Genomic DNA, 27349 nt, shown 5'->3' with positions numbered 1-27349 from the left:
ACTCATTACAATTTTGTCTAGAGAATTGTGGGTTGGGGACCCAGCTTAACAAGTGATTGTCACTGAAATGTGGTTTGAAGGCATTTCCCTTGGAGTTACTGTGGTTGGGCCCTTAGTGTCATAAGCAATGTAGATAAAGCAGATAACTGACTTGCATGTATTTATTTGCTCATTTATCATATACCATGAATATCATATATTTACTATATTGATGTATATAAAATCATAATATGTGTCAATTACTAGGAACTTGAAACCTAAATTCAAATAAGGGATGACAGTAAATAATCAAATGGGTTCAGACTGAGATCTCAGAAAAGATGGGAAAAAGAAATACAAATGGCATCATTCAGGGCATTGAAGGTCATAGTCTGGAGGATGTTTTTATTCAGCTGCAGTAGAAAGCCACTGGAGGATTTTAATCAGAGGACTAATGTGTTGTGATTTTTTTTTAACATAAATTTATCTATTTTAATGAAAATTATTTCATTGTGTACAGAAGTAGAGTATATAAGATCTGCGAATGTGGAACTTCTGGTAAGACAATGAGAGACTGGAATAAGGAAGTGGTAATGGAGATAGAGAAAAGAAAATAGATTTGAGATTATTTTAAAGTAGAACTTTGACAGACTTTGGTAATGGATTTTATATTAGGATTGATGTGAAGGAACAAATCAACTGATTTTTTTTTTTTTAAACTTGAAGGGTGATGATAATGCCATTTGCTGAGATGAGGAAAGAGTGAATAGGAGAAATATCAAGACTTCTGTGAGAGTAAAGTAGGTAATGCCTTATACCACACCTGACAAGTTGGCAAACTTTCAAAATGTTTTATAAAGCCAACAATCATGATAGCTTTTCCAGTTTCCTCTCAATTGAGGGAACTCCCCATATCCCATATGATATGTCCAGAAGGGCGGCTTTTGATAATTCTGTCTCTTCCATTTACTTCATTGTCTTGTTAGATATTAGGTGGTATACTCCACTACAATTTAGCTGCAATATCTGGCCATTCTACAATCTCTGTATTCTCTCACCCTCTATAGTCCAGTTGTGCCTTGCTGATTCCAGGTTGTCTAATTTATGCATGAGATCAGTGAAATTGGATTCCTATACCAGGCAAGGAATACTATTGATGGAGAAGCAGGAGATACCATCTAAAGCAATTAGCGGGGTACAAAGGAGAGCCGTTATATAAAAAATCCAAGATTTTATCTTTGTGGTATAGCTAATTCTTCATACCAGGTATTAGCACACAGGAAATTTTAAAACTCCTCTCCCTCACTGAGTATGGATATTTGTACTGCAACACATTTGTAAATATACTTGCAGCTATTTATTTATGTCATTCAGTACAATACTACTCTGATATTCAAATGTCATACAAGTGTAAGAGTCTACATATACTACAAAAATATTAAATTATTGCCTGTTATAAAACATTTTGATAATGATAAAGACACTATGATATGTTAATGATGATTAACATATTGCTGCTGATTTAACAGAAAGTCCTTGTTCCCTGATAATACTTTCCTATTAAGGTTTTAACACTCTTTGAAAACCCCGTTTGCTGCCAATAATATTAGTGCTGATGCAGAGAAGATGGGTGAAGAAAATGAGAAAGGCAATAGGAAAAAAAAGAAGAAAGAGAAAAAGAGTTGTAAGAAATTAAGTTGATATCTTCTCAATGCTGAAATGTGGTATGATAGATTAGGGTCTTCCAAGAAAGTGTTGGGTTGTCCTCCCAACACTTTCTTCTTATCCCTTCAGAAGATTCTGTCTTTGCATAACTCTCTTGGATCTTTAAGATATTCAAACTTACTTATGCAGGATGTTACAAAAGAGACCTAAAGCTGAAAACAGATTTGTAGTAGAATATAGATTATTTCAGATTGCCTTCTATCCTTACCACTTTGATTTGAGTCTGACCATGAGTGTAATTTAAGTAGAAATCCCAGCTTTTGCTCTGTCCTATCAATCTAGCATGCTATTGTCTTCTATCAATTATTTTGGTTATATTAGTCATGCAGCAAGTTAATGGTTTCCTTGGAAAGATTCCTGCAATATTTTGGCTCATGCATTTCTAAGTGTTTAATCTAAAACCAGACAAAGCTGTGCTTCCCAGGGCTTTGAATTTTATTTTATTTGAATACTATCACAGCAAAAATGGAGATAATTAAGTCACCATTAGCTAACTCGTCAATGTTTCTTCCTTTTACTAAATTCACCACAACTTGTTATTTACTCGCTTACAACTTTAATGATTTACTTGTTTGTTTCAGGAAGATTTGAGAAGTGCAGCCATGAAGTTGACATGTTGAACTAGATTTATACCTTTGATTTTCAATTTATTTTAAATATAAGGAAATAATCTTAATTCTATAAATTGTGACATTTTAACTTCCCAAATTCCCCCTCTAGTATATAAAGGGAAAGTATATTTTAATAATACATAGCATATTTAGTGAGGATAGTCCCGTTTAGCTCTTTAATCTTTCTCCCTTGATATCTGGTATCCACCAGATCCTCCACCATCCTTTTTCCTCCACTTTTTCTCAGGTCGCTTATCCTGAACTCAGGCTGTTTCTTACTATAAGGAGTCAGAACTGAAACCAAAGAAACCAGAGTCCGTTGCTCTTGCTTGAGTTTTTGTACAAATTTTCTGTGTTATCAAGGTAAACCATCCAGTTGTGACTCACTCTTAGTAATCCACCTTTTAGCAATGTCCTTATCAAATGAAGCAGATAAAATTTTGGTAGTAACTGCCAGAATGCTCTAGAGAGGGGTAAAAATAGACCATGCTCTTCTCCAAAAGAAAAGTATTTGTATAATTATAGAATCATGTTCCTATTTGTGCAATTTAATTCTGAAGAATATTGCTTAAATATATATTCAAATAAAATATTTGTCAGCTATATCTAATACTATCTTTATAGATATCATAGATATTTTTCATTTCCATTTTTATATACATCAAAATAAAAAGAAATGGATTATGTTTTTGAAGATCTCTACTTTTATATAATGTTACTATTTAAATTTCACTGAGCTCTGTGGTATCTATATAGAACTTGAAGTGATCTGCTTTGAGGTGGAAGAACAACAATTAACTTCAAAAACATCAGAAATCAGCCAAATAATGCAGTGTTTTTGCAGAAAGAGATAAAACAATAAAAATTCTACTTCCCTTTTTAAAAATTCTTCCAAGTCTTGGGGCACCTGGGTGGCTCAGAGGATTGAGCCTCTACCTTCAGCTCAGTTCATGGTCTCAGTGTCCTGGGATTGAGTCTTGCATCGGGCTCTCTGCTCAGCAAGGAGCCTGCTTCCCCCACCCTCTCTCTGCCTGCCTCTCTGCCTACTTATGATCATCTCTCTCTCTGTGTCAAATAAACAAATTAAATATTTTTTAAAAAAGTTAAAAAATCTTTCAAGTCTTAACAGTTATTCATTGGCATCTCTGCTCAATAAACAAGAAAGAAGAATTTTTAAAACAATTTGGCACTATGATATGGAGATACTGAAGGAACACACTCTTGAGCTTCATTTTTTTTTTTTTTATATAGTTTATAATTTTGACATTTGAAAGCTTTTGACTTCCCCTGCTTCTCACTTCTTTACTGGTCAAAGGTTTCTGCAAGGTTGATCTTGATGTTTAAAAATTTTTTAACCAAACACAGAGGGGTCAAGCAATTCCGTTAGCTCCATAACTACCTGACATGGCTTACTATTAAAGGAATATACATTATTTATTTTTAGTTAAAGAGAAAAAGTCAAGAAAGATTAGAGCAACAGAGAAATGATTTTATATGTAAGAGAGAAGGCTACTAGCAGCATAGGCTGTTACTCAGGAAATGCTAGTGAGTAACGAAAGGTTGTGTGACTCTACTCAGCCCCAGCTAACCCTGGAGAGACATGGGCTTAATGTTAGCCCTGGATGTACAGAAGAGACTAGATGACAGATGCAGTGTTTTTGTTTTCAGCTTGGATGATGTCAGTGATTTTGATAGCCTTAAGATTGACGGTCGCTGCACACTCATTCTAGTATTGCCTCCATTTCCTCTTGCTTCCTACCACACCAGAGAATTATAAAGTGATGACAGAGGATGGACTTAAATAAACCAGGAATAAGAAAGAAAAAACCCAAACCCTCCATAACTCAGATAAAGAACTGAGAGCCAGGCAGATATTTGTCAACTATCTCTTCTACTTTTTAGTCATTCTGCTCTGATTCTTGACCAATTAGTATATGAAAACAAGGTTCCATTTAAGGTCTTGGGTGGATGAGTCTTGTTCTGATAGAGGGTGCCACTGTTTTGATCATGGGAAAAATAGATATAACATAATGGATTTGGGGTTATATCCAGGAGTGAATTTGTACTCATTATATGTATGTGATGATCATCTCTCATATGCTTTTCATGGTTATTTTATAGGTGTAAAGTGTGGGATCATTATATGAGGCCCAGCAATGATGGAAAATTAGCCTTACTCTTAGGCTCAATTTGAAGCCTAAGAATTCATGAGAAATTTCTGTTATTCTAAGAAGTGCTTTCTGATCCTACCTAGAAATCATAAATGGTATCTACATTTAAAATTATGAAGGTAATCATAACAATAATGATTATTTTACATTTGTACAATGCCATATAATGTATGAAATACCTTTATCATTTCCTAAACTGTATGTTACATAAAAATGAATATTTTTTCATGATTTTCCTGTTCACTATTATAGAGCTGTGAATATAAACAAGCATTATTTTTCTTATAGGGATAAGAAGGCATAGAAAAATAATAGTTGACTTACCTCTGGTTACATGGACCAGTAAGTCATTGATTCCTGGTACTGTCCTGATTTCATGCCCTAACAATATCTGTAAGACCTCCAAAGTAGGCAGTTGCATTTTATTATTCACTGTTCGGTAATGTTCTAATGTGTTGATCTCCATGTTTATTCAAATGCTGGGAGAAGATAGTTGCCATTCTTCATTTTTTCCTGATAAAGAATCTTTTTCACCCAGTGCATTGTGTTCTTGATTGAATCCTTAGCTTCTTTAGAGAATTGGTGTGTCTGTTGTTTGGAATGGTGCCCACTGGTGTATGTGGAATTACTGAGTAATGTCTAGGAAACAGAGGCCTAGTGTGAACATGGTGGCAGAGATAAATGACAGATGAAATTGTCATAAAAATAAATAAGAATTCTTTCCCTATAAATCTGTAAGTATATATTAAAAGATTTATTAATTATGGACAAGGACAAGCCACGATCTATAAAGACCTTATCAAACTCAACACCCAAAAAACAAATAATCCAGTCAAGAAATGGGCAGAAGACATGAACAGACACTTCTCCGAAGAAGACATACAGATGGCTAACAGACACATGAGAAAATGCTCCACAGCACTTGTAATCAGGGAAATACAAATAAAAACCACAATGACATACCACCTTACACCAATTAGAATGGCTAAAAATAGTAAGACAAGGGATAACAAATGTTAATGAGGATATAGAGAAAGGGGAACCCTCTTCCACTGTTGATGGGAATGCACGTTGGTACAGCCACTCTGGAAAACAGTATGGAGGTTCCTCAAGATGTTAAAAATAGAGCTACCCTATGACCCAGCAATTACACTACCGTGTCTTTACCCCAAAGATACAGATGTAGTGAAAATAAGGGGCACATGCACCCCAATGTTCGTAGCAACAATGTCACAATAGCCAGTAGTCGAAGGAGCTGAGATGTCTTTCAACAGATGAATGGATAAAGAATATGGTTCAGGGGCGCCTGTGTGGCTCAGTGGGTTAAAGCCTCTGCTTTCGGCTCAGGTCATGATCCCAGGGTCCTGGGATCGAGCCCCGCATCGGGCTCTCTGCTCTGCAAAGAGCCTGCTTCCTCCTCTCTCTCTCTGCCTGCCTCTCTGCCTACTTGTGATCTCTGTCAAATAAATAAATAAAATCTTAAAAAAAAAAAAAAGAATATGGTTCATATATATAATGGAATATTACTCGGCCATCAGAAAGGATGACTACCTACCATTTGCATCAACACAGATGGCACTGAAGGGGTATTATGCTAAGTGAAATAAGTCAAGCAGAGAAAGACAATTATCATTTAGTTTCACTCATATGTCGAATATAGGAATACCACAGAGGATCATAGGGGAAGGGAGGAAAACTGAATGGGCAGAAATTGAGAGAGGAAGACAAACCAGAGAGGGAGAGACTCTGGATTCTGGGAAACAAACTGAGGGCTGCAGAAGGAAAGAGGATGGGGAGATGGAGTAACCAGTGATGGATATTAAGGAAGGCAGGTGATGTGATGAGCACAGGGTGTTATATACAACTAATGAATCATTGAACACTACATCAAAAACTAATAATGTACTATATGTTGGCTAATTGAACTTAATACAAAAAATTATGGACAAGGACTATTCTATACATATTTCTTACATGAGGTTGATTACCTGCCCTGTTTTGATTTTCCATGAAGATCACTTTTTGAACTGTTTGCTAAGAAAGGTCTCATTAACAGTTGCTGGATAAAGCCAGTTTCAGTTTATTTGGTATCTAGAGCATTAAAATATGACAGTTGGAACTTATGATGTCAGGAGCTATTGGAAGCTTTGGGCTTTTCTTTTTTCAATTTAGTGTTCTGTTATGTTTGGCTACAGTTTGTCTTCATTCCTAGATTTCAGATTGGTTGTGATTCAGTGGAGAGTAAATTTTCAGGCCTGTGATTGATACAATTTCTCCCACCATTCATGTTCTAATGCTGTGCATATGAACTATTACTATGCTTTAAGAAATAATTGCTAATACTTATTAGAAATCACCCTATTAATCAATCTCTTAGCAAAAGTATCAACTACTTTGAAACTTTAGGCTATCAACTTTATTTGGAGTTAACAAATTTGGAGAGTTATTGCTATTTCCTTTTACTTCCATTACAAATTAATGATTTATTTTAGTGTTTGAAAATAGCTGATTATTTCAGTCTTGTCTTTTTAAAGATAATAAAGCTCAAAGGGATTAAGAGCCTTCTTAAAGTTAGATAACTAATTGATAGCAGACCTAGGGCTTAGCATATCCAATTACACAAGCATTGCTTTCTCAGATACATTGTATATAGAGAGATGTATTTTCAAACATGCACAAGAGAGTATTTCCCATATTCTCTGAATGTCCTCAGGGCAGAACTATGTCTTGTTAAATTCTATACGTTCAATGCACAAACTTATGCTGCCGTATAATAGATAATTTCTTAACATTTGTGGAATGAATGAATACATGTTGAATATATATTTATGCCCTCCTGATACCTTTGAATTTTATTAATTAAAGTGTGTTTTTTAGATTGGCAGTTTCTTATAAAGTTTAATATATACCTCCTGGTATGATTCAGCAATTCCTCCCTTAGGTATTTATCAAAAAGAAATGGAAACAAAAAAGTCCGCAGAAAGACTTGTGCATGCATGTTCATCATAGCTTTAATTGTAATAGCCCCAAACTAAAAACAACCCAAATGTTTATCCACAGATGAACAAGTTGTGCATTCATGTATTCTAGATCTCCATTAAAGCAGTTGTTTCATGTTGCACACTCTTGTTAAAACTCATTGAACTGTACATTTAAAAAATGATGATGTATTATTGTATGCATATTGAATCTCAAAAAAGTTGAATTAAAAATTAAAAGTGTAATTTTCTGTGTCTGTTTTTAACTACTGTAAAATCATAGGGATTAATTGATATCTATCTATTAATTTCTTCTATTTATATCTTAATCTGTAGTTAATTGTGTGAAATCTGTTAACCCAAACCAATGAAGATGAGATCTTTTGGAAATACTCTTTCCAACAAGCTCAGTTATACCTAATAAGCATATCAGCTAATACATATAAATGAAGTATCAGTATAATGTTTATTCTAAAATATTACTCATTAAATCATATGCATGGCATTCCTTCTAGTGTGTTCTTGCTTTGATGATGTGCTTTGTTGCTAAAAACAGGTAAAGATACTCTTTCCTTATCTAGGAGATTATTATCTGAAAACTTCAAAGCTTCCTGTGCCTGTCTTTTTTTAATGCAGGCCCATTATCTATGTCATGGGTAGTGCCCCAAATTTCCCTACCAAGTAAACAGAACATTTCACTTGGCTAATGATAATCTTTCAGGTTTGAAAGTCAAGGAACAAGCTAATGACACATATTTTTTTCTAAGTTGTGTGAGAGATTGCCAGTTACTAAAACAAAATCCTAAATGTATTTGTCTGTTATATTTAGCAGAGCACTTAAGCTAGGAATTGAGAACCTGAACGGTAATCAGTGACTCCTTAGAGAAGTATTATGTTGACAACAAATGCCTCAAGAGAGAGGTCATGAGAGGACTTAGTTTTACTTTGTAATATGAATTTTAAAGGTTAACTACATCCAGTTTGTCTTAGTAAAAAAAATTAAGATTTTATTACTCATAAATATAATCAACCCTTTAAAAATAAAATCCATTCTTATTTCTTAATTCTGTCATCATATCTATGGATAATGAAAGGTTTTTTTTTTTTAAGATTTTATTTATTTGTCAGAGAGAGAGAGAGAGAGAGAGCGAGCAAGCAGGAGGAGTCGGAGGTAGAGGGAAGAGGAGGCTCCCTGTTGGGCAAGGAACCAGATATGGGACTCCATCCCAGGACCCTGGGATCATGATCTGAGCCAAAGGCAGATAGTTAACTGTCTTAGCCACCCAGGCCTCCCTGGATGGTGAACTTTAAAACTTGATCACCTGCTTTGTAAGCTAATGCTTTATTTTAATTGTAAGATTTAAAAAAAAAAAAAAGCCCAATGACCTATTTTGTATTTAAAGTCTACCCTTTTCCAAAAAATATGAAATTATCATGAAGGATTTTGTTTTTTATGAAAGGGTAATGAAGTTTTAATATTCAGATTGTATTTATAAATGGAAAAAGAGAAGGAGAAGAAAAAGATGGAGAAGAGGAAGAGGAAGAAGGAACAGGAGAAGAAAGCTTTGAATTATTCAGGAGCTTAGCATGTTTTGGCAGGGCCTGATAGCAGATTCAGGATATTATCTATAATACATAGAGCAGATTAAGCAATTTTCCTCAGTAATGCCTGGCTTTGCCTCCTGTGTGCAAATGGGTTTATTCTTGAAGCAAGGCCAATTGAAATCTTAAAACCAGCAGGATTCATCTTTTTCTCTACTTCAGTTCCTTCTACTTCTGAGTGGCTGTGATATGCTCAGAACTGCAAGAGGCCTCAGGATACCACAGTGAACAAGACATGATTTCTAACCTCAGGCATCTAAAGAACTCATAACCTGTGTTGGAAAAAAGATACCTATACAATCATCAATGTGATAAATATGATACTAACATAAACAGAGTTGCTTATGAGTGCAGAGGAGGAAACATTAGTTTGAGGAAGCTTTCTTAGAGCCTTGAGAAGATGAAAAGGTGTTCACCCAGGCAGTTCAGTCCATTCACTTAATCATTCAACAAATAATGCTGAACCCCCACTCTGTGATGACTGCTATAATGGCATTGAGCTTGCAATGTGATCAAAGAGCAGCAGCATCCCTTCCTTCCAGGTTTGCAATCACATAAATAACTCTATAATTGTACACCATGGCAGAGGCTACGTATAAAAGTTTCAGGGTATAATGAGAGTATATAGGAGACCTGACTCTTTGTGGGGAAGCTAGAAGGTATAGGTCAAGGAAGACTTTTTGAGGAAGTGACTCTGGTGCTGAGATCTAAAAATAAGTTGGAGTTAATTTAAGGCAATGACAAGGAATGGGGAAAAGTGCACAAAGCAGAGGGAACAGGCTGTACAAAGGCTGTGGCAGGATGGTGCGCGGTGTATTGACACAGTGGAAACAGTGTGGTGTGGCTGGAGAGCAAAGTGCAGTGGATGTGAGAGGCTAGATATGGCTGTGGGGAGCAGATCACCTGGGGCCCTGTAACCCAGATTAGAGACGTTCAACTTTTTCAAGAGATTTAAACAGAGAAAATACCTGGTTAGAGTGAAAAAATACTTTTGCTTCAGTTTAGAGAGTACGTTTCAGGAAGCCCTAGTCAGGAAGCTATTAGCAATATGTCTACATGATAGACCGTAGTAACCTGGACTCAGTAAAGATAGAAAAGAGGAATGGAAACATTACAATTTATAAAGTAAAATCAACAAAATATAGTGGTGTATTGGCTATCAGCTATTTAGTGGTGTATTGCTCTGGCTTGAAGAATTGGATGGAGGAGCATGCTGTTCAATAGCGAACAATGAGAGGAGAACAGACTGGGAAGGCGGTCAGGAGTTTGGCTAAATTGGCTGTTTAGGATATGTCTAGAACATGCAAGTGAAAACACTGTGAATTGGATATATCAACCTGAAACTGAGAAGCCTGCTAGAGATTTATATGTAGAAGTCACAAACATATGCCTGGTAACTGAAGACCAAAGGAAGGGTGTCTGTACAAGGAATGTACAGAATGAAAAGAGACAAGGATGGAAGAATACGCCCTGAAGGGCATTTGACATTTCAGGATTGTTTTGAGAAAACTGAGTCAGCAAAGAAGAAAGAGAAGGAGCAGCCTAAAAATAGAGGACATCCCAGGAGGACGTGATGTAGAAGTAAGTAAGGAGAGTGTTGAAATAAAGATGGAGTGCTCAGATGTGTTTAGCATTCTAGAAACTCAAGTAAAATCAGGGCTAAAGTTGCCCACTGATTTAGATTACTTATAAATGTCATGGATGAACTGATGAATAATTGTCACAGTAGGGTCATGGGATTGCAGGCTGAATGGGAGTGGTTTGATTAGTATGGAGATTGAAAAATTGGTAAAGTAAGTGTTAACTAATTGGGGCAAGGAAGGATTAGTGTAAATAAGGAATAAGGGAGAGCTTTCAAAAATTGCTGAGATGAATTTGGGGCCATATTATGAAATTTAACTCACCAGTAATACCTAATTACAGTTTATGATGATTTTTAATTTATGAAATAGATTTACATGTTGTTTTTACTCCTATAATTTGTTCAATTTAATTTTGTTTCTGGCATTTTGGTACCCTCTCTCTGTTCCTCTCAATTCATACTTTTACTTGTCATATCAAGACAAATTATTGCCATTGTCTTTGCCTAACATTCTGTCCCTCCATTCCAGTTTAACTGATCTTTTCTACCTGGTTAGACAAGTATTTTAACCACAGGATACTTGTTTGTGTCTTATACCTTTGTATATCCAGTCTCAGTTTGACCTTCTTTTGGCTTCTGTTTTTCATGCCTTGATTGATGGAACCCATCAAACATGCATAATGACCTGGTTTTCCAGGATCTTCTGAGCTTTGGTACAGGAGCCATGCCAGCTGAGACATATAAGTGCATGACTAGACTGTCAGTAATGTTAGACATTCCACAATAAGTGTTTAATAAATTTAGGTAAGCAGTTGTTCCTTTCCAAAAAGTCAAATATCTCTAAACATGGTAATGAGAATCATCACCTTAATTCAGTTTCAGTTTCCCTTTTCATTGTTTTCAAACAAATTTTTATTACATAAAGGTTGTCACATAAGTGGATATTTCTCTACTTTGTACACAATTATTCTTAACTCTCCACAGAAAGGTGCTTCTTAACTTTTCATCTGGTGATGGCAAGCACTAAAATCCTGATTTTAACAGAATACAAATGCTTCTGTGATTTAAGTTGAAAGCAGTATTTTTGTACCTGGCTCTTGTATTCAGTTACCGGGAATATACCAATGTCTTATTCAAAAATTTAAAAAAAAATTATCTGTAGGCATGGACAATGACAATAGTCAACCATTATATGCTGTCAACTGAAACCAGTAACTGATAGTTGTAGTGATTTTTTAAACATCAGCCAGCCTTTTCCTTCAGCTGACTTCTCTGAAGTTATTGTTGAGGAGCTCAGCCTTAAGCTTCCTCTCACAGTTCATTAATAAGGGTAAAGCACTATTCTAGGAATCAGAACATGTCACCTCCCATATAACCTCCCATTCCACCCATTCTGCCCATTCCTGGGTCCTTCTCTTCTTTAGGAATTTCAGGGACTACAGCTTCTGCTGCTGTTAACAGAGAAGCCACTTCAGCAGCATCCAAGAAAGGAGTTCTTACAACCTTAGTTGGATCAATGATTCCTTTTCTACCGTATTCACAAAGTCTCCAACTATAGCATCATTACCAACTTTTGAGGAAATCTGTATAATTTTCTCAACCATCAGTGACCCTTCAACACAGGCATTCTTAGCAATGGCCATTGCAGGAATTTTAAGTGTTCTCTTAGTAATTTCTATACCAGTGTTTTGATCTTCATTAGTTGGAGTTATTGAATCTAAGGCTGGAAAGCACCAAAGCAGGGCACAACCCCACTGCCTTCTTCAACAGGAGCTTGTATAGCTTTGATGGCATCTGTAACTGTCTTCATTCACTTCAACATCACTTGTCCCACCAAACTTCAGCACAGCTACTCCTGAGAGTTTTGCCAGAAATTCTTTCAGCTTTTCCTTTTCATATTTTCTAGTTATGACATCTAACTGCTCAATGACTTCTTGAATATGGTTTTCAACTTGAGCCTTGTCACCTTTTCTTTTTAAGAGCATGGCATCATCTTTTGTCACAATGACCTTCCAACTTTTCCTAAGTCATGAGACTGAACATCTTCAAGATTTAAAGTCAATCCTTCTCCACACATTTCACCACCAGTAGCAATATTCATGTCTTTAAACCTGCTCTTTCTATTATCATCAAAAGCTGGAGCTTACACTGCTACAGACTTTTAGCTTTTAGCTTTCTCAAAATGAGTGTACTCAGAGCTTCTCCATCAACATCTTCAGCGATTATGACTAGGGGCTTACAGTGAGTGTTGGCAATTTCAAGAGCAGGTAACAATGGACTGGACACTAGGATTTTCTTTTCACTCAATAGAACATAGGCATCTTGGAATTCATGTTTCTGAACTTTCGATGTATTAATAAAGAGAAATATATCCTTGATCAAACTTCATGCCTTCTATAACTTCTAATTCATCATTTAGTTTTTCCATCCTCTCATGTTATGACACCCTTTCTTCCAAACTTTTTCATTACATCAGAAGGGATTTTGCCAATTTGTCACTATTTGCAGAAATCTTAGCACCCTGAGCAATTTCTTCAGGGGTCATCACAGGTTTAAACTGCTCCTTAAGTTGAACAATTACAACATCAACAGCAAATAGCACACCTCTCCTGATTTCCACAGGATCAGCACCCTTGCTAACCTTTTCGAAGCCTCCCTTCGCAATAGAGCATGCCAAGACAGTGATAGTGATGCCATCCCCAGCCCCTTCCTTTGTGTTATTGGCAACATCTTTGAATAAGTTTGATGCCAATGTATGTATATTTATCTTTTAAGTCAGTTGACTTTGCAACAGTCATACCATCTTTTGTTACTTTGGGACTTCTACAACTCTGTTCAGTAATTGCTGTTCTTCCCTTTGGCCCTATAATAATGGCTACAGCATCAGCTAAAAGGTCTATACCTTGAAGCATTAAGGTGGGCATCTGCACCAAATTTTACATCTTTGGCATAGGCCCAAGTGAGATGAGGCACCAGTGACCTGGATGCTAGCCTAATTTGACAAGGACTACAGGTAATCCAAACATTTCTGCTGCGTGGTGGTGGGGCAAGCCACCCATGAGGCACACCTTCAGAGGCCAATAAGAGTTCAGTTCCCTTTGTCAAATGAAAGCTAGCCAACTGTGCCTTCCTTCAAAAGTTGACAGGTAGAAATAAAATTTTTATCAAGGGAGACGTTGAAGAGGGTTTAGAGACTTGACTCTGTTCCTTCTTGATATCTCCATATCCTTATTTGTAAAATGAAGAAAATAATTTTTCCACATTGATTTTAAGAAGATTTATTGATGTAAAGTTAAACTATAATTAATTAATAATTATTATCTGTAAGTTAAATGGAATTGTATATTTTGAGTTAGGTGTCACAATTCATATCATATGAATATTGTTATCTTTGCTTTTAAAGCTTCTAACTGGATGTCACAGGACTACTTTATTTACAATTTCTTTGCCAATCAGTGTATCTTACTATATTATATCATGTAAGTGGCAAATAAGTGGCATAGGCTAAATATAATGAAAGTGAGAACCTACTTACTTTTCCTGAAAGTGTTAGGTCATGTGATGGATATTCCTGGTAAGTACAATGGAAAGAGATCATATTCTTCCTGAAACTCATGTAACAGTGCTGATCTTAAAATAGTCCATGAAAACAATAGCTTGCTTATATAGCAAGTTATGTAATATAAGACAGTTTTACATGTATAGTATCTCATCCTCAAAATATCCATTTGAGATTAATATGATTTATTTATTATTTATAAAGACTTAGTTTGGTTATAAAATTTGCCTGGAGTCACGCTATAAGTAGCAAAGTGAAAAGTAAAACCAAGATTTCGTTTGTTCAATTTCTCTGGTCTGTGGAATGTTTTTTCACACAGCTAAGTAAGAGTAGACTCATAAGCATACATCAGTCCCCTGTGAATTAGTGGGGTATTCCTAATCTGGGAACTGGGAAGATATGCTCAGTTGTGATATGTGTTCAAACACCAGCTTGCAAATGTTTTTAACTTGCGACGTGATTTAGCCACATAGATTAAATAGAGGGCTCACTATTTAATTTTCCTTCACTCTATTTTGCATAGAGTAAATGTGTGATAGAATAATTCTACATCACTATTCTCAGATGGTGCTAACATAGAACAATCTGTTTGGCAAGTGGACCAGAGTGTTACAGTGCCAAAAAACAATGAGAGTCTCTTTCTAATTTTCGAGAAGGTTAATTTTCTTAGTTATAAAGAAGTTATTTCTTATTTCTGAGTTTGCAGAAAATAAATTAATTTTCCAGGTTTTCTTTTTACTTCAATGTTTTCTGAAAACTTCTGCTACAACTTATTTGCAGTGAATTTTAATGGATGGCAAAAACCTAATGAAAACAAATAAAAAAGGAACATTAATACTAACAATTTAGAACAGTTGATTATTTCCAAAACTTTTTGTGTTTGATGGACAAGATTGCTTGTGGTTTTGAATTTATGTTGCATATTAATAACAGTTGAAGTTCCTATTGTGAAAATTGTTCCTTATTCTTACTAAATCTTTTTTATCATCACATAGCATTCTTTAAAGGATGTGATAGACCATAAGAAATAACAGTATTTCAGGAACTCTACCATCTATCCTTGGAGCATAGTTTTTATGCATTAAAGTATAATTATAATCTTACAACTTTGTATCTCAGGGCAGTTAGTTGTTGGTTTACAGCTGGCTTTGAATGACTCAGGGAAATGGTTTAAGTTGCTTCTGTTATTTGTTGTTGCTGCCTAACAAGGTAGCCCCCAAATTTAGTTGCATAAAATGAAAGTCATTTTATTATTGTAGGGTTTTTAAGGGATTTGGGGGAATGATCCAAGGGATAGTATATGATCATGAGGTGACAGTAACCTATAAATGCTTTCTTGGGCTGTTTTGACAGGTTTGCATGTGGGCAAATCACTCAAAGCAAAAATCTGTCCAGAGGCTTCTGCAGGGGTTTACTTGTCTAGGAGTTCTAGGTAATGTTGATCACCAGCACGGGAAAAGTCTTTGAGTCAGAAGGCTCTGAAGAACAGTGGCAGCTTGGAGTCTTTGAACCACTGATTTATTTTATCTATGGCTGGCAGAGGTTGGGTGAGGCTTCTCAGGATATACAAAGCAGGCAGGCCTTAAATGGCCAAAAATCTGCTTGTTTAAGCTATTTCTAAGACAATAGCGTATGTAAAAATTTGTGTTTGGCACTAGAGGGATTTTGAGCTAATAGGTCTCAGTCTTCAGTGAAGAGTAAACAACCTGGAGGCCAAATCACAGAGGCCTTCTATTAAACTGATTTCTGTAACAATTATGCTTATGGTTCTGTGAGTTGGGTCAGAAATTACATCAGAATATGGTGAGAATGGCTCAAGCCCTCTTGTCTCCTGAGATCTTATCTGAGATAACTGGAGCCCCGGTGGGTAGAGATGGTTGGATGAGTCAACTGAAGCCAGATATCTGGAGCCTCCATTACAGTTACGGCTGTTTGTCTGATTTCTGGGTTCTTCCCTACATGATATGTCCTGAGACTGAAATGTCTAAGAAGGGTCTTTACTGACCTATCTGATGCTTGGATTCGGATCCTTAAAAAACTGAGAGCTAGCCAACCATCTCTCTCTCTGTCTCTGATTCTCTCTCTCATTTTGGATTTTTCACAGCATGGTGACTTCAAGGTGATATGGATTGGGAATATAGGTGAGGTTCAGTGGGGAGAGGTCCAGAGCTGACATCCAAGAAGGAATTCTTGAGATGTTTTTGGTGCAAAAACATGGTTTTATTGATGTATGGGGACAGGACCCATGGGCAGAAAGAGCTGCTGCACTGGGGTTGTGAGGGGTGGCTGATTATATACTTGGGATTTGGGGGAGGTAAGGAAAAGTGAGGTTTCAAAAGGATTTTCACATGCTAAGGACTCACAGGATACTGGACGCCTTGCCATTGTCAAGTTAAGGTTGTTTTTTTTCTAGTAAGGCATTAAGACAGTTGAGAGTTTCCTGGAGGAATATAATACATATCCCACCCAGGATGGAGCTGGGGAGGTTGCAGGGTGTCTGTTTGTGCTTTGTCCTCAACCAGACTTCTGCTCCCTCACCAAAGGTAGTTTGGCTTTTTACAATGTGGGGCTGGCATCCTCCACAGCAAACATTTAGAGAGATCTAGGTGTAAACTATGAAGATTTTTATGATGTAGCCTTGGAAATAACACAGGAACACTTACACTGTCTTTGGTAGTGCAAAAGCAAATTGTGGTGTCAGCTCATACTCAAGGAATTTTCAGCTTATATTTAAGCGAGTGAATAGTCCATTAGGGATTAGGGGACCGTATTTGGAAATTACTACGACAAAGATAAATTTCTTTTTGTTACAGTTAACATTTTCTTAAAATTTAATATCTTTTCCTTTTAAAAATTTGTTGGTTAATACATGATTTTCTAACTAAAATAATATACATGGGAAAACATTTAATCTATTTTCCATGAGCTAGATTGAAAATTTAGTTTGATCTGAAATTGAATCAGATACATGCATATCAGCAGCATAAATGTATAGTTAAATAAATGTATAGTTAAGAAAAAATCTGAATATTCAAATAGTTTTAATTAAGGGTTTTCTTAATTTTCACTTCTATATTGTGCAGTGACCACAGTTACCTTCAAAGAACAAGGAAGACATAATCTACTATGTTAATAATTAGACTATCCTGGGCGCCTGGGTGACTCAGTTGGTTAAGCAACTACCTCCAGTTCAGGTCATGATACTGGAGTCCCAGGATCGAGTACTGCATCCGGCTCCCTGCTCTGCAGGGAGTCTGCTTCTCCTTCTGACCTCTCTCCTCTCATGTTCTCTCTCTCTCTCAAATAAATAAATAAATCCTTTAAAAAAAATTAGACTATCCCAAAGGTATCCCTATTTATATTAGAAATTGTGCTTTTGGCTGAATGAAAATAAAATGAGATTAGAGAAATTATGAATTCTTTAGAATGGAAATTATTTGGAATTGAGTATTGAACTTTCATATTGTATATGCTATTATTCATTCATTTTAAGTATATTTCCAATTACTTTTTCTTTTGATTTTCATATTTCTGTGAAGATTGTATTAAGTGCAAAACTATTAAATAGAAGAACATTAATATCAAGATTTATTAGAATTCCTAAAAATGCTCTTTTACCTTGATATGCATGGAAATGTGTATCACAGGCACACAAAGGGACATATCAAGTGAACTTCACAAATTAGAAGTAAATCCAAATGAGTTATAGAAAAATGAAATGAGGGATGCCTGGGTGGCTTAGCCAGTTGAGCATCTGCCTTTGGTTCAGGTCATGATCCCAGGGTCCTGGGATCTAGTCCCATATTGGGCCTCTTGCTAAGTGGAGAGCCTGGTTCTCCCTCTGTCTGCCACTCCCTCTGCTTGTGCTCTCTCTTTCTCTCCGACAAAGAACTAAATAAAATCTTTAAAAATAAAAAAAAAAAAAAGGAAAGAAAATGAAAAAGAAAAATGAAACATGAGGGTGCCTGGGTGGCTCAGTCAGTTAAGTATCTACCTTTGGCCCAGTTCATGATCCCAGGGTCCTAGGAGTATCATGGGGCTCCCTGCTCAGCAGGGAGTCTGCTTATCCCTCTGCCCCTCCTCCCACTCATTCTCTCAATCTCTCTCTCTCTCAAATAAATAAAATCTTAAGAAAAAGAAAAATGAAACAAGAAATTTTATGACCATTATATTTAAGTAAACCAACTCTAACCTGCCTTCTAGATACATACACATCAATTTCCCAGGTGTTGTGTTGTACCATGAAAATAGACAGTTTTTAAAACTTAAAAAAAAATAGCATTCAGAATGAAACAAAGTATGCAATAGTAGGTGTTCAGGCACATATGAAGAGATGTGGCATGACATCTCAAAAAAAGTGGAATTTAGTTAAGAATTAATTTTACCTTGCAAAATGATCAATAATACTTTCTTTTTAACTATTTGTTTGCTGATCTGGGCAAGTGTGACTAAGGATAATATGCATGAGAAGTAGAATTTAATGTTGACTCTCAGAAAATGGATGAAACCAAAAAAAGATCCTATTTCATTATATTTAGTTGTGTGGAGATGTGCAGCTGAATCTAAAAATGTCAACCTTCATAAATGTGTGTATTTAACAAGTTACCTATGACATGAATTTTGGCCAGGATTATCCAAGAGTACATGTGAGGGTGTGGATGTGTATGGGTGTATGGGTGTGTGTGTTGTCTCAGAAAACACAATGAATGAAGTAAATATTGAAAGAAATAGAATGAAACTACTTGAGAAGCTGAGATATAAGAGAAACTTAGAATGAACAGTCAAGGTTTGAGTATATACTTCACCACATCCATGTGGTCTTGGATATGGTAGGTAACTCCTCAACTTTTTTTTTTTTTTTAAGTTTGTATTTAAATTCCAGTTAGTTAACATACAGTGTAATATTAGTTTCAACTGTATAGTATAGTGATTCAAACTTCCATATAACACCTGGTATTCATCACAAGTGTGCCCCTTAATCCCTATTACCTATTTCACCCATCAGCCCTCCCCACATCCCCTCTGGTAACTATCAGTTTATTCTCTGTAGTTGAGTCTCTTTATTAGTTTGCCTCTCTCACTACTTTTCCCCCTTTGTTTGTTTCTTAAATTACACATGTGAGTGAAGTCATATGGTATTCATTGTCTTTCTCTGATGGAGTTATTTCACTTAGCATAATACTTTCTAGCTTCATCCATGTCATTGTAAATGCCAAGATTTCATTCTTTTTATGGCTGAGTAATGTTCCATTATATATATATATATATATATATATATATATATATATATATATATACATACATATATATATATGTGTGTGTGTATATATATACACATACACATACATATATATATATTTTATTTTATTTTACATTTTTATATATGTATATATATACACACATACATACATATAAAACGTCTTCTTTATCCATTCATCAGTTGATGGTCACTGGGCTGTTTCCATAATTTGGGTATTGTGGATAATGCCATTAGAAACATTGGGGTGCATGTATCCCTTTGAATCAGAATTTTTGTAGTCTTTGGGTAAAATACCTAGAACTCCCCCAACTTTTAGTTTCTCTATCTCTAAAATGGGGATAATAATCCATTACAGAGTTGTGATGAAGATTCAATGAATAAGGGAAGAGAAAATTCTTTAAAAATTCTGGAATGCTAATCAAAATTTTGATATGGAATTCAATTTAAACTTGCATCCATTGTACAGAACAGTAGTGATGTTTATACCAGAAACTGCTGAGAAACTGAGTTTGCGTTAGTATGTTAACACAAGAAACATCGTGTATCAGTCAATTTTCTTGTTACTGCGAGTTTGTAATGCTGGTTTCTATTAGGAGAATACTATTTCATGGCTGAGGGAAAAGCCTTTATTTTCTATATGTATATAGCTGTTATCTTAATAAAGTTGTTATTGCATTGGGTTATTTGCATTGATTCAGGTTGCCTAGAATTTCCATTATGTAAATTTAGTCCCTACCCGAAATACTTTGGCAATTGCTTTCTCAATTTAAAAGTTTGTCTCACTTTAATACTCCACCCCAAGCTTCAATTTTTTTTTCTTTTATTAACTTTACACATTTGCAGTTTGTTACTTATACAACCACTGGGGTTAGAATGACATATATGGGTGACTCAGCTGTTCTTTTGATCTGGACAAGAGATATTATCATTTAATTCCTAGAGACTTGGCAAATTTATTAAAGCTCAGTTTATGAAATTACTTGGCTAATATATCTCTACAAAAGACAATCCAATAAGTTAATATTGAGCTCAAAGTCTGGAAAATTCTTTTCTCTTAGACCAAAGAGAAAGAAAAATCATGATGCAATTTGTTCATCCCAAGAGCAAGGAGATGCATTACATTCTAAACCTGTTTCCAATGAATCTCTAATTGCTTTATTTTCTTATGGAATATGGATTAGCAAAAATGATCTTATGTACTTCTAGATGAAGGAAGGTAAAATGAATAAGAATCACAGAATTTTTTGAGAGAACTTTAGAGATCCAATATTTTTTAGACTTATTTGAAACATCAGAAGCCTCTCCTCCAATGAAATCGTGTATTGGAGAGCTGGGAAATAGAGGTGCTCTATCAGTGCTTATTTTTATTTTTTTATTTTTTTCCTATCTATCAGTGCTTCTTGAACTTCAATAAAATCATGTAAGAGTCTTGTTAAAATGTTGATTGTGGTCTGGAGCAGGCCCAAGATCCTGCCTTTCTAACAAGTTCCCAGTGGTCGCTGCTGTGGCGGGTCCAGGACAACATGTGAGCAACAGTAGTTGATTGGTTCTAAATTTAGCTGAAAGTTGGACACATCAGGGGATCTTTAAAAATACTGATGCCACATCCCTCCCCTCTTCCACCTGGGATTCTGATTTAATTGATATGGATGTATCCTGGGTATTAGGATTTTAAAAGCTCCCAGGGCTATTCTAATATGCAGCCAAGTTTGAGCACAACTGCTGTAGTAAAAAATGTGCCTGTGAGTGTGTGCATGTATGTGTGTTGGGAAGAACGGGTGTTACAGATCTTATTTATCCTTCCTGATACTTCTCTCCTACACCATAATAAAAATACACTTAAAATCTGTGTAAAGACTGTGACTGAAACTATTCAGAACTTTTTAATATAAATGCATTTAAAAATGCATTGTTAGTAGAATTTTTGTTCTGTATTTCATTTAATTTAATAATACAACACAAATGAACAAACAGAATAGCACCACCATTTTTAATGATTGTGAAATATGAATATTATATGATATGTTTTACTAATCCTGTAATATTAGGCATTTAGGATAGTTTTTTTCAGTGTTAATGAATAGGGTGATGAATATTATGCATCAAATATTTTTGCACACAAATATTTTGTTTCCTTAGAATAGTAGAATTCCAAGGTTAGGCAGTAGAGGTAGTCAGCTTGGTGGGGAGGAGTATTTAAATCACTGATATTGTTTCAAATTGCCTGTGCATGGTGATAATAAAAGCAAACCAGCTTTTAGTCAGCTTTATTATTGTTATAAATTCTCTATACACAATGCCCTTCCTTATTGCCAGCACCCTGGGCATACTGTTCCCACCACCATGCCTTGGAAATGAATTCTAAGCCAATGCCTCATAATTATTTTCACGATCACTGTGTGGAAAGGTATGAGAATTCCTAGGGTTATAGATATATATATCTCTATTTTATGCAGAAGGTCATACAGTATCTCCAATAGCAAAATCTAAATATAAATAGAAGAATGTTTATTTCAAACATTGAGTATCAGTACATTTAATATTTGACAGTTTTACAAAATTTATGGTTTTTTTTGTTAGAGAAACTAAATATTTGTTATTTTTGATAACCATTTGTATTTCTTCTTTTGTGATTGGTTGCCTAGTTATTTCTTTTGACTGTTTTTCTAATTCTGTTTATATTTTCTTATTGATATGGAAAAAACAAGTTAGCAAAGCTGTCATTTGTTTTCTGTAAAATATAGGTAAATTCTTCAAGTTTGTTTTTGTCATCTTAATCTGTTTTTGAGGTGATTTTTTTTCTTTTTCTTTCTTTATTTTTTTTAGGTATGGAAGTTTACATTTTTATGTAGGTGGATCCATTGATCTTTTCCTTCTGGTTTCTTCAGAAATCTTAAGGCCTTTCCCACACCAAGTGTATGTAACTAGCCACCTAAGTTTTTATCCAGAATTCTTAATGTTTATATTTTCCTTTAGCTCTTTAATTCATTGGAAATAATTTTGTTGATTAGCATTATATGGGGAGGTAATTTATTATTTTTTCCCCAAATGTTTAGTTGACAAAATAACCATTTACTGCTTTGTTCATCTATTACCAATTACCTGATATTATATTTTATCACCTAACACATTAAAATATACTTATATATATTCCTGAATGATCTGTTCTGTTTTCATCAATTTCTTGTACTAGTATTAAGAGTTTCTATTATTTTAGCTTTAGAATATCTTTAATATTTAACAACAGAATTATTCTTTTTCAAATAATCTATTTTCCTGTGATCATTTTTTCAGAAAGATGTGGAATACTTTTTTTTTTCAGTTTAAATAATAGTGTTCTGTGACTTTTATTTATAACCACTACATTTATAAATTAATATATGTTAGCCTTGGCAATTATATAGCAGAAGTCTTTCCATCCAGTAACATTTTGTACATTTCATTCATTTAAGAATTATTTTCTGATATTCAGGAGAATCAATTTTGTCTTTCTTACATTTATGCTTATATATTCTTAATTTTGTATATGTAAGGTCATATGTGTATATATATGTGGATTTGATGTGTATGTGTGAGGTGTTGCTATCTGGTCTACGATAGGCTTCTAAAAAACATCACCACCCCACCCTTTTTTCATTTCCCTAGAGCTGTACTAATAGCCTAGTCCCAAACCCTATGTAAGACAGAGAAAAATAAAAATCAAATGATTTTAAGCACAAAATATGTATAAGCCATAGAGATGTAGTAATTTGAAATCCAGAGAGACTAACTTGCTTAAAATCATATTAGAAAGTATCAAAACTAGAAATAGGGATTCTGGCTGATTCAGTTGGAAGAGCATGCAACTCTTGATCTTGGGGGCTGTGAGTTTGAGTCCCACACTGGGTGTAGAGATTACTTAAATAAGCAAAACTTGAAAAAACAAACTAGGAATAGAATAAAAGTCAATGGGCTGAACCATATTAACTGCAAAGAACTTGTAATCTAGTTGAAAATATAAAATGAACACAAGCGAAAGATTCAGGCAAAAAGCTAAGACAGTGCATGGTGAAACATAACCAGGTATAATAGAAATTCTGCATTATTGAACTTAGAAATGTGTATCGATATATTATTCATCATTTACTAAGTAAATGTATTTGTCCAGAGTTCATTATAGTAGTAAGCAGAACCAGGAAGATGTGCTTGGTTAGTTCAGTTTTGTGACAGAGTGCCAAGGTCAATTTTTATCAACAAAGAAGTGAAACAGAACTGTCTAATAGTCCAGTTTAATGCACTCATTTTATTGAGCTATACATGGGAATACAAATAGAAACCTGCAACTGATCTCCTGGAAACTCTTCCAGCTCAGCAATCTGCAAACAATATCAAAGGACCTTGAAACAAGTATTCAATAACTTTGTGTTAAAAAAGTTAATTTCACTGTATTTTTTTTTTTTACTCTTTATTTCTCTGCATGTACTCAGACACAGAGACCACTGCCGCCACCACCATCACACACATCCACAAATTGCACAGATTTAGGATCATTAACTATTGAGTTTTGTAACCTGCTTTTGATATTCATAATATTCATTTTTTTCTTACTTTCTATATCTTTATACTTTGTTTTTATAGCTTTTTTCCAACTTTTTAATATAAAATTATATTAAATTATTTTTAAAATTCTAATATACTAATTTTACTTGTTTGGAAGGCTTAAACATAAATTTTTAGTACTAATAATTTTATTCAAGAGTGGAAATAAATTTTTATCCTAAAATATTGAATAGGAAGAGGGTCTGCATTTTCCAGGTCCACATTTTCCCTCCACCAAAATCAAAAGGCTGGTGGGAAGAAATATATGAAACAACTATTTTTAGAAATTAAACCAAAGTCACAAAAAAAGGAAGGAAGGAAAAGAGAAGAGGGAGGGAGAGAGGGAAGAAAGGGAGAGAAAGAGAAAAAGGAAGGAAGGAAGGAAGGAAGGAAGAGAGGGAGGAAGGGAGGAAGGGAGAGAAAGAAAACAAAAATCAACATAGGGCTGTGATTCCTGAGTAAAGGAAAATAAATGATGAAAGTCCCACAGTCTTTTTAGGAAAGAAATCCCAAAGGAGTCTAGCTGGGTTGGGGGAAAGGGTGTCAAAGTTTGGGACGGCCAGGTTGGCTAAAACTTGGATCAGAATAGTTGAAAGGAGAGAGATACATGGAGAAAGAGCTCTAGAAATCCACAGAGTATTCTTATATCTTAGGCTCTATACCAGTCTATACATGAATAGGGTGAAACTTGCATAGCCTGTGAAAAGTTTATGGGGAAGAAAAAGTTACCAGGGAATTATAAGTCCAATTTCCAAAGCTTACTTAGGGTTATTTGCCTGAGTTTCTATGAATCAGAGTGAAAAGATATTGAAGAAAAGAGGTGACATGCAATGGAGATTCCAGAAGTATCATCCCTTAGTAGTGGGGCTAAAATAACTCTGCAGGAAAGACTATTTAAGACACATCTTTTAAAAGAAAAAAGCAAGATTTTAAATGATTAAACTGATTCATAAGTAACTTAATTGCCTGCCAGTGTGAACTCAAATAACTCAATAAAACTACAGCAATATGTAGCACTCAACAATGTAAAATTTATAGGCATCTGGGTGGCTCAGTTGGTTAAGTGACTGCTTTTGGCTCAGGTCATGATCCCGGAGTCCTGGGATCACATCCAGCATCAGGTTCCCAACTCCGTGGGGAGTCTCCTTCTCCCTCTGACCTTCTCCCTTCTCATGCTCTCTCTCACTCTCTCAAATATATAAATAAAATCTTAAAGTAAAATTTAAAATGTTTGCAATCCATTAGAAATTACTAATATGTAAAGAAACAAAGATTTGTGATACATAACCAGTAGAAAAATCATTTAATAGAAACAGAAATGACAGAGATGATAAAATTAACAAAGACATTAAGTAAGCTATTAAAAGATGCTCAGTATCCTCAGAATTTATAGAAAAATAGGAAAAAAAGAAAATTCTAAAAATGAAAACATTAAATTTCTGAAATATAAATTGTATTGGGTTGGTTTAAGAGCTGACAAACATTGAAGAATTAAATATAAGAACAATATAAGAATAAAATGTAGGTGAACTTGTGTAAATAGTAACAGTATTATACAAAATGAACACAGAGGAACATAAAGATTCAGTGAACTGTGTGAGTTTATCAAGCCCTTTAATGTATGAATACTTGGAGTCCCAGAGAGAAAGTGCAGAAAAAATGTATTTGAAAAATAGTGGATGAGGTTTTCCAAATTTGAGAAAATTAGAAGCTCATAGATCCAAAAGTTTAATGAACCTGAAGCAGTATATTAATAAGGAAGACCACACCAAGCACGTCACTATCAACTTTCTGAAAACCTAGGAAACCTAGGAAAAATAGAAAATCTTAATAATACCTACATAGGTGCAAAAAATCACAATAGACTTCTCATCAGAAACTGAGTGCTGAAAGACAAAAGAGTGATAACTTTAAAATGCTGGATGGTAATAAAGGAAAATCTGTCAATACCACATTCTATGCCAGCAAAATTATCTTTCAAGAATTAAAGTGAAAATAAAATATTTTTTCAGGCAAAAAAAAAAAAAAAAGAAGGAGAATGATTTTAGATCCAAGCCAAGAAATGAAAAGTATTGAAAATGGCACATATGTGTAATTTTTAAAAATTTGTTTCATCCTTTAATTTTATTCAAAGGTCCTTGACCATTTAAAAAAATTATTTATTTGTCTTTTAGAGATAGAGAGCAGAGGGAGAGGCAGAGAAAGAGAGAGGAGAGAGAGAATCCTCAAGTGTACTTTCTGCTGTGTGTAGAGCCTGATGCTGGGCTTGGTCCCATGAACTCGAGATCATGACCTGAGCTAAAGCCAAGAGTCAGTTGGTCACTTAAACAGTTGAGCCATGCAGGCACCCTGGAAGATGTTTGACCATTTAAACCAAAAATGGAACAATATGTTATGGAGTTTCTAACATGTACCAAAACAAAACAAAGGCACAAAAGATGAAAAGAGGGATATGAATATATATATTTTTATACTATCAATAAATTGGTATAACATAATTTAAAGTAGACTGTGATCATTAAAAATGGGTATTATAAACCCCAGAGAAATCGATAGAAAATAAAAGAGGCATAGCTACTAAACCATAAGTGTATATAACATAAAGTCATTGAAACTTCACAATTTAAAAAAGCCAAGGAACAGAAAAAGGAATAAGTACCATAGAAACCATTAGGATGCTAAGGCCAAGATGATAGATTTAAATCAATCATATCAATAATTACATTAAATGTAAATGATCTTGACACTCCCATTAAAAAGCAGATTAGCAAATCAGATTAAAAAGAAAAACTCGGGGCACCTGGATGGTGCAATTGGTTGAGTGTCCTACTCTTGGTTTTTGGCTCAGATAGTGATCTGTGGATCCTGAGATCGAGCCCCATGTTGGGCTCTGCACTCAGTGAGGAGTCTGCTTAAGACTTTCCCTCTGCCCCTCCTCCCCATGCTCCCTCTCTCTCAAATAAATAAATAAATCTTTTAAAAAAGAAAAACTGAACAATACGCTTTCTACAAAAAGTAATAACAAATAAAGACACAGATAACTGAAAGAAAAAGTGGAGAAGTATACCATAGAATTACTAGTATCAGATATTTACTAATATCAGAAAAGTAGACATCAAAATGATGAATATTACCAGGAATAAAGATGATCATTTCATAATGATAAAGAGGTCAACCATAAAGAAGACATAGCAGTCTAAAATATGTATGCATCTGATAGCACAACTTCAAAGTACGTTAAGCAAAAATTGACCTAAGTGAGAAGAAGAAAGATAAATCCACAATTTTAACTGGAGATTTCAGT

General features: G+C 34.8%; 1 pseudogene across 1 annotated transcript; it reads right to left on the bottom strand.

Moving 5' to 3' along the window:
* Positions 1–11998: 11998 nt before the first annotated feature.
* LOC308339781 (60 kDa heat shock protein, mitochondrial-like) lies at positions 11999–13674 on the bottom strand (annotated as a pseudogene). Its single transcript has one exon. The product of its transcript is annotated as a 60 kDa heat shock protein, mitochondrial-like (transcript).
* Between the last annotated feature and the right edge of the window lie 13675 nt (positions 13675–27349).

The sequence above is a fragment of the Martes martes genome, assembly GCF_963455335.1.
Source record: "Martes martes genome assembly, chromosome: 3".
Lineage (NCBI taxonomy): Eukaryota > Metazoa > Chordata > Mammalia > Carnivora > Mustelidae > Martes > Martes martes.
Note: the sequence above shows the minus strand (reverse complement) of the source record. Positions and strands in the feature narration are given on the sequence as shown.